Consider the following 8,666-nt stretch of genomic DNA (forward strand, 5'->3'; position numbering starts at 1 on the left):
TGGCCCACCGCGGGAGAACAGCCCCATTAGTGGCCAACAGAGTAAGCTGCAAGATAAGGTAAGCCTTCCAATTTTACACGTGTATTCGCCGAGGGGTGAGGAAAATGCATAAGGCCGTGCGTGCATCACTCCCCGGTACTGTTTTTCCATTGGAATTATAAAATCTATTATATTTTAAGACGTCCACCAAAATATTTCGAAAAAATATTAAGATTTAAGTGAGCTGGACCGATTTGAAAATACCTCCAAAGATGGAGTTTTTTATGAATAAAAATAGTTTCTTAAAGACTTTTTTTGAAAAAATCCCCTCAAATGAGAAAACGGTTTAAGCTTAAAAAATTTGCGTAAAAATATTGAAAAAAAATTAAAACAAAATTTTAACGGAATCGTAATAACGAGATTTTTGATGCTGTTTTTAACTTTTTTCAAAGATTGGTATAAGAAAAACTTTAATAACGGTTTAAGCTTAAAAAATTTGCGCAAAAATATTAAAAAGAATTTAAAACAAAATTTTAACGGAATCGTAATAACGAGATTTTTGATGCTGTTTTTAACTTTTTTCAAAGATTGGTTTAAGAAAAACTTTAATAACGGTTTAAGCTTAAAAAATTTGCGTAAAAATATTTAAAAAAAATTAAAACAAAATTTGAACGGAATCGTAATAATGAGATTTTTGATGCTGTTTTTAACTTTATTCAAAGATTGGTATAAGAAAAACTTTAATAACTCAGCCTAAACTCTCCCGATTTAGACTTGTGAGATATCATTGGAAAGGTATTTTCTCACCCTTTTTATTTCTTTGATAATAAACTCATTCAAAGGATGAAAGAGAAAGGTAGGATGAACGAATATCATTCCAAGTTGAATTAAGATGTCTTGGTATTTGAAAAAAAAAATACTTGGACACGAATGACTTTTTTTGCACATAAATAAAAATAGTGGGAAAATATCCTTTCTACCGAGATCCCATAAGTCTAAATCAGAATAGTTTTGGCCCAGTTATTTCAGTTTTTCGTAAATCAATCTTTGAAAAAAGTAAAAAATCAACATCAAAAATCTCATTATTACGATTCCGTTGAAAAGATTTTTAAATATTTTTATGCAGAATTTTTAAGCCTCATTTGTTTTGTCATCTGAGGGAACTTTTTTCAAAAAGTTCTTTAAGAAACTATTTTTATTCATAAAAAACTCCATTTTTGGAGGTATTTTCAAATCGGTCCAGCTCGCTTAAATCTTAATATTTTTCCGAAATATTTTGGTGGACGTCTTAAAATATAAAAAAATTTGTAATCCCGGCGGAAAAACCGTAACTTTTTTTGGTGATGCAGTCTAATATACATACATATATTTTTTAAAAACATATTTCCGAAAATTAAACGGTATCGGGGTACGTATAAACCGTTTTTCGCGAAATTCGACCGGTAAAAAAGTGGAGGAATAGCGGGAATTCTTTTGGAATACCGTATCCACACAAAGAAAAGAAACAAAGAAAGTGAAATTGTGCCACGAACTGCGGAACTCAGCGTCCGTTACGAAAAAGGGTTTTTTTGTTTTGTGTTGTGAGCAAAAATCAAATTAAGTCGTCGAAGTTTCGACAACCTCAATTATTGAATTTTGTATAGCTTCTTTGTTGTTGTATAAATTAAATAAATACTTTCTACAAATTTTTTCGGAGTTTTTCTACAGTTTTACGTTTTATACCGTGCCACCTTTAAAGTGTTTGACGTGATTTTTAAAATATTGAGAAAAAGTGGTTGAGGCAGAAGGCCCGTATACGGACCACATTATATAGATTTTTTTTATACCCGAGCGCGCTTGTGCACAAGGGTATTATAACTTTGTTCACATAACTGTTGTGTGTAACAGGCAAAACGAATCGAGATAGATATAAAAAAATGTATACATAAATGATCAGAATGAAAAGAGAAATCGATTAAGCGGTGACTGTCTGTCCGTCCATCCGTCCGTCCGTCTGTGCACACGATAACTCGAGTAAAAATTGAGATATCTTAAAGAAACTTGGTATGTGCACTTCTTTCGTGCGTAGGACGGGTGGTATTGAAAATGGGCAAAATCGGACAATAACCACGCCTACCTCCCATATAACGGTAATTTTCCGAAATACGAAAACTGCGATATTTTAGTAACTACTGAAGATTATTCACTCAAAATTGATATTTACAATAACCTTTAGACGAAAAATAAGAATACTGTACATTTTTGGAAAATGGGCGTAGCCACGCCCACTTATGGATACATGTGTATATCTTGGTAACCGCTGCACCAATTTCTTCCAAACTTGGCACAGTTGTTAGTCTTGCTACAGCATACCAAATGGCCGAAACTTTTTAAAATCGGACAATAACCACGCCACCACATATAACGGTAATTTGGAGAAATACGAATTCTTCGATAAATCAACAAATATTAAAGCTAATTTACTCAAAATTTATGCTTACAACAATTCTTTGCCAAGAAATACGTTTATGACAAAATTTTGGAAAATGGGCGTAGCACCGCCCACTTATGATCACATATATGTATCTCGGTAACCGTTCTACCAATTTGTACCAAACTCGGTATGATTATTGTGCTTGCCACATAGAAGCAAAACGTTGAAAATTGAACTTGCTTGAAACTTTAATATTTCGAAATTTAAGGACGCTAATTTACTCAAAACTGATACACACCGGCTTACCATGTAGCGGTACCTGCGCCGGGTATTTAATGTTCGGCTCCGCCCGAACTTAGACTTTCTTACTTGTTTTCATATAAGAATCCCTCAGGGTGTGCGGTACACTGAGAGAAAACTCCTTTGATATAAGCTTAGTACAAATAACCCGTGGAATTTTGGGAGCCATAATAAAGTTTTTTTTGCTTGACTTAATAAATAAAACTTAAATTGAATATAGTTTGTGTATATTAACTGGATTTTTAAATATATTAAAGAAAGTTATTTCTCTATACACTTTTACCACGACTTTTTATTGCGATAGTTTTTTTTGTCGTCCTTGTTTATAATTCGCATTAATTGTAAATTCCCCCGAGGTTCTGTGGTACAATTGACGTTTGTTTTAAAATTTTTTGTTTTAATTAAATTAATTGATAGTACATTGTTTTATCAGTTTTTTGACGTCGTTGTCGATAATTTGCGAAAGTAGGCTGGCTTCGGCTGGCGAAGTGCAGATACCAGGATTGCTACTCAGCATACATGAAGTGCGGTGCATTGATGGGAGAGATGGCTCATAACCTGACATACACGCAGCAAAGTAGTTCGACAGTCAATCCGGTAAATCGCGAGATTGAACCCCCAGCCCGCTCGAGTATCCACTTACCTCCATGTGACACAGAAATTTTTTACGGTGATTACATGTCTTGGCCATCTTTCCGCGATTTGCTTACGGCAATTTTTATTAACAATTCGCGTTTGACCCCGGTAGAGAAATTGTTCCACTTGAATCAAAAGACCCGTGGTGAGGCGAAAGATATCGTAAAAAAATCGCCTTTAACTAACGACGGTTTCGCGACTGCTTGGCAAAATTTATCCGACCGCTATGAAAATAAGAGGATAATGGTTAATAGCCAATTAAAAACGCTTTTTAACCGACCATCGGTAACGAGGGAACGCGGCACCGAAATTAAAAATTTACAACGGGCAGTTAATAATTGTATATCCGTTTTAGAAATATACGGATATCGAGAGCTGGGATGCGATCTTTGTGTTCTTAGTATCGAGTCGGTTACCCGATACCACGCTGGCGTTGTGGGAACAAGGCATTGTGAGAAAGGCGGAAATTCCAAAGTGGGAGGAATAAGACAGCTTTCTCACAATTCAGTTCCAAACGTTAAAAATGGTGTCCGATATCCGAAGTGCACGAGTAGTAAAGCCTGTACCTAATCGCCAACCCGCAACGACGTACGAAAGGAAGGTGTCGGCACACCACGGTCATTTTTCGCAGCCCGCATGCAGATTATGCCCCCAACAATCTCATGCACTAAAGGGCTGCCCCAATTTTTTGGCAATGAAAGTTGAGGATCGCCTCAACTTAGTCAGAAAACACAACTTGTGTATGAACTGCCTAGCGCATTTACACATCGCGAAGGATTGCAAGAGTCCGTTTAATTGTTGGAGCTGTCATCAGAGGCATCATTCACTACTACATCGAACTTCAGCTCCACAGAAGGCCAACTCTTCGCAACAGGACTCACGATCTGAGCAACCCCCAGCAGGCACAAGCAATGTGCAGGCGCTTTTTGCGGCGAGCAACCGGAACATTCTGTTAGGTACTGCTATGGTGAACATCTGCCACTCAGGAGTTAACTATGAGCCCAGAGCCCTACTGGATTCTGGATCAGAGGGAACTTTCATCACGGAACGACTTCAGAGACTCATCAGGCCGCCAACGCGTGTGGTTGATACGCAGGTATCGGGCATAAATGCCACGGTATCGGCAAATGTGCGAAAAGTCGCGCATTTGGCTATAGGTTCTCCTGTAAACCCCCAGTTTTAGAATCGAGGAAAGAGGTCTGGTTCTACCCCAATTAACAGGAAACCTCCCAAAGTTTACAGTGGATCAAGTGCATCTTGATTCACTGCCCCCTTTAAGGCTAGCCGATGTCAACTTCTACAGGAGTCAGCAAGTGGACCTAATTCTTGGATGTTTACCCAGCGGTTATAAAGGAAAATGTGTAACGGAACGTTCTGGGATCATTTCTAGCGCAGGAAACGGTATTTGGCTGGATTTTGACAGGAGCAGTACCACGTACGACCACAAGGAGTTTCACTGCTTCTGTGTCTTATGGCATAGAAACTCCAACCTCTCAGCTAACTCGGTTTTGGGAGTTAGAGGAAGTTTCCACCAAAAGGAAAATTACCCCCGAAGATGCATTTTGTGAGGAGTTGTACGCGAAGGACGAGGAATGAGCAAGGACGGTATGTGGTGGCTCTGGCCTTTCGTCGGGAATTCCCAGACTAAATTAACCTCGGGCTTTCAAGGACTGGAGCACCACGGCAATTCTTGCGCAACGAGGCCGGTTATATCAGGAAACCGGAGTTGAAAACGGAATACGACCGGGTTCTGAAAGAGTATATCGAGCTCAACCATATGTGCCCCGTGAGAAAAACAGCGCAACAACCAGCGCACAGGCCGTATTACATCACGCTGTCGTGAAACCGGATAGCATAACAACGAAGGTGTGAGTGGTGTTTAATGCGTCTTGTCCCACGTCAAATGGAGTTAGCTTAAATGACATATTAAACTCCGGGCCTATTCTGTAAGCGGATTTGGTTTGCTTACTTTTAAAGTGGAGCTTATTCAAGTACGCATTTAATGCAGACATCGAGAAGATGTATAGGCAAATTATGCTCCATCAGGAGCATACCCCATTTCAAAGAATTCTTTTCAGAGAATCCCTGGACGAAGAACTTAAGGATTACGAAATTAAGACCGTGACGTTTGGAGTAAACTGCGCTCCATATTTGGCAATAAGGACGCTACACCAGCTCGCAGATGATGTGAAAATGAGATTTCCACTGGCAGCAAAGATTTTGAAAAAGTGTATGTATGTCGATGTCGTCCTGGCTAGAGCCCACGATTGCACATCTGCAATACAAATGCGAGATGAGGTAATTGAATCTCTTAACACCGCCAGCTTCCCCCTAAAGTGGACGTCCAATTGTAACAAGATTTTGACAGGACTACCCAAGGCGCACATATACAAGGAGAATTTCTTGGAGCTTGACGACATGAGCGAGAAAAAAATATTGGGAATCCGTTGGAACGCAGTACATGGCATGTTTCACTTCACCGTACAGCCGATCCCCCGGAAGCAGGAGTATACCAAACGAGAGGTTTTATCCTGCGTAGGAAATTTGTTAGACCCAGCTGGATGGCTCGAGCCAATTTCAGTGGTAGCAAAGATCTCCATGCAGGAGATCTGGCTAACTAAAATAGACTGGGATGACAGTCTACCCCGAAATTTACTGCTACGTTGGGAAACCTTTCTGGATAACTATGAGCATATTCAGAAGATAAAAATCCCCCGATGGACCCATTTTACGCCATGGGACGAAGTAGAATTCCATGGATTCTGCGATGCCTCTGAAAAGGCATATGCAGCCGCACTATATCTTAGGGTACGCGATCGCGCATCAAACAATGCGCCCCACATAAACTTGCTGGTGGATAAACCAAAAGTAGCACCAGTAAAAACGGGGTCTCTCCCCCGGTTAGAGCTCTGCGGAGCGTTATTGCTGGCTGAACTAATTAATACTGTTATTGCGCAGTTTGAAGTCACGCAGCCAGTATAATACAAATGGACCGACTCCACGATCGTACTCCCATGGTCAAGGAAACCGGCATGTACATGGACAACGTTTGTACCTAACAGAGTCGCAAAAATTGATGAGCTGGTTGGAGTATCAGGGTGGAATCATGTGGACTCTGCGGATAATCCAGCGGATCTTGGCAGCCGAGGCGTGTCCCTCCAGGATCTACTCTCAAGTACTCTGTGGTGGTATGAACCTAAGCGGTTGGAGCAGGATCCATCTACTTGCCCTCACCAAACCAATAGAAATCCATTAGAAACCGCCCGAGGAAATGGACATTCTAGAGCGGTTTTCAGACTTCTCGCGAGCCATGAGAGTAAGCAGGTAAAATCTCGTCTCATCGTTATTGCACAGAGGCGTCTATACGCAGATGAACACAGGGCCATCAACGCTTCAACGCCAATCAACGCGAAAAGTTCACTTCGCGCTCTCAACCCCTTCCTGGACAGGAACGGAGTTATGAGGGAAGGAGGACGACTGGCGTTAACGAACTTACCTTACAGTGAACGGTATCCAGTAATTCTCCCGTACGACTGCCAGTATTCAAGATTGATCGTACAATTCACACATCTGATTTCCTTGCATGGAGGAAACCAGCTCATGTTGAGAATTTTGCGGTCCGAGTACTGGATAGTGCGAATGAAAAACTTGATTAAAAATTTAATTCATAACTGTAAGGTTTGTGTTATTTACAGAAAGAAGGCGCGGGAGCAATTGATGGGCGTTAACACCGGAACGAACTGAGGTATCCAGACCCTTCACCAACACTGGAGTCGACTTCACCGTTTTCAGCAGTTTTGTCTGTTTTGCGACAAAGGCAATACATTTGGAGGCCACCAGCGATTTGCCCACCGCCACATTCTTAGCAGCTTTTTCGCGTTTCGTGTCCAGACGCGGCTGCCCGCAGAATGTGTATTCGGACAATGGAACCAACTTTGTAGGGGCGATTAAGGCATTGCGACAGGATTTTAAACTCTTTGTCTCTGCAGCGGGCAACAGCACAATCCAGACTTACGCTCATCAGGGCATTACGTGGCATTTTATACCTCCAGGAGCACCTCACATGGGAGGGCTCTGGGAAGCGGGGGTAAAAAGCTTCAAAAGATGCATTTCAGGAAGGTAGCGAACAACATGCGCTTTACCATTGAGGAACTCTCCACGCTTCTGGAAAGAATCGAATCTTGTCTTAATTCACGATCAATCAGCCCCATCTCTGAAGACGCGGAATCAATGGAACCTCTAACCCCAGGACACTTTTTAATTGGCACCCCACTACTGGCAATCGCTGAACCCGAAATTAAGGAGAACCCGATGTCTATTGTCAACCGGTGGCAAAAGATCAAAGCGATTCACCAGACATTCTGCAGAAGGTGGAAAGCAGAATACCTGAAGGAATTGCAGAAGAGAGTGAAATGGCACTCCCCCCAACGAAACCTCGAAGTTGACGATCTAGTCTTCATCAAAGAAGATAACCTTCCTCCAAATGAATGGCGACTTGGCAGAGGAATTAGGGTCTTTTCAGGTCAGAACAGCCGAGTACAAGTCGTAGAAATACGAACGGCACGCGGAGTCATAACTCGACCAATTTTAAAATTGGTACTTTTGCCAGATTGACAAAACAAAATAATAATCGTATATCTCTTTACAGAACTCAATAACGCAAAATGGTACGTGCAACCAAAAGCAACACCCAAACTCACAAGGGCCAATACCGCTACCCAGTGTGCCGCAGCAACCACCGCCTGGCTTTTTGTCGCGGGATGCGCAGGATGGAACCGGCCGAGAGACTGAGTGCTGTCCTCGTGCACCGCCACTGCGCCAACTGCCTGTCGCCGCATCACACGGCGAAGAATTGCGCATCTCCCCGAAAATGCGAGCATTGCCGAGACCGGCACCATAGCCTTCTCCACCTGGGCGAGGCGCCCCGAGATGAGGAAGACGTGCTACTGGGATTGGACGAGCCAGAGATCGGCCAGAGAAAACCGTTCAGTCCGTACACCATCCGGCCATCAGCCGAAACGATCGACGAAGGTGAGGTGCTGGAAATCGACGCCGATGAAGAAGACCTCCAACAAGCATCGGATGAGGATCCCGATCTTAGCGCGCCGCAGGCATTCAGACCTGCTCTGTCGGGTGTCCGGTCGGTAGTGCAGCGAGCCACAGCAACGAGGTCGAAGCGCCGAGGCGAACACCTACGCCAACACCGACGCCAACGGCGATCCCAGCAACAACGCCAACGCCGTGGTATGAGAGACGCCCGAGAGCGGATCACGGGAACAGCCCGTAGCGCTCCTAGGCTATCTGTCCTTACACCCACAGTAGCGGTTAAGGTGATGAC

The sequence above is a fragment of the Rhagoletis pomonella genome, unplaced genomic scaffold (genome assembly GCF_013731165.1).
Source record: "Rhagoletis pomonella isolate Grant_MI unplaced genomic scaffold, Rhpom_1.0 Rhpom_scaffold_00014, whole genome shotgun sequence".
Taxonomy (NCBI): domain Eukaryota; kingdom Metazoa; phylum Arthropoda; class Insecta; order Diptera; family Tephritidae; genus Rhagoletis; species Rhagoletis pomonella.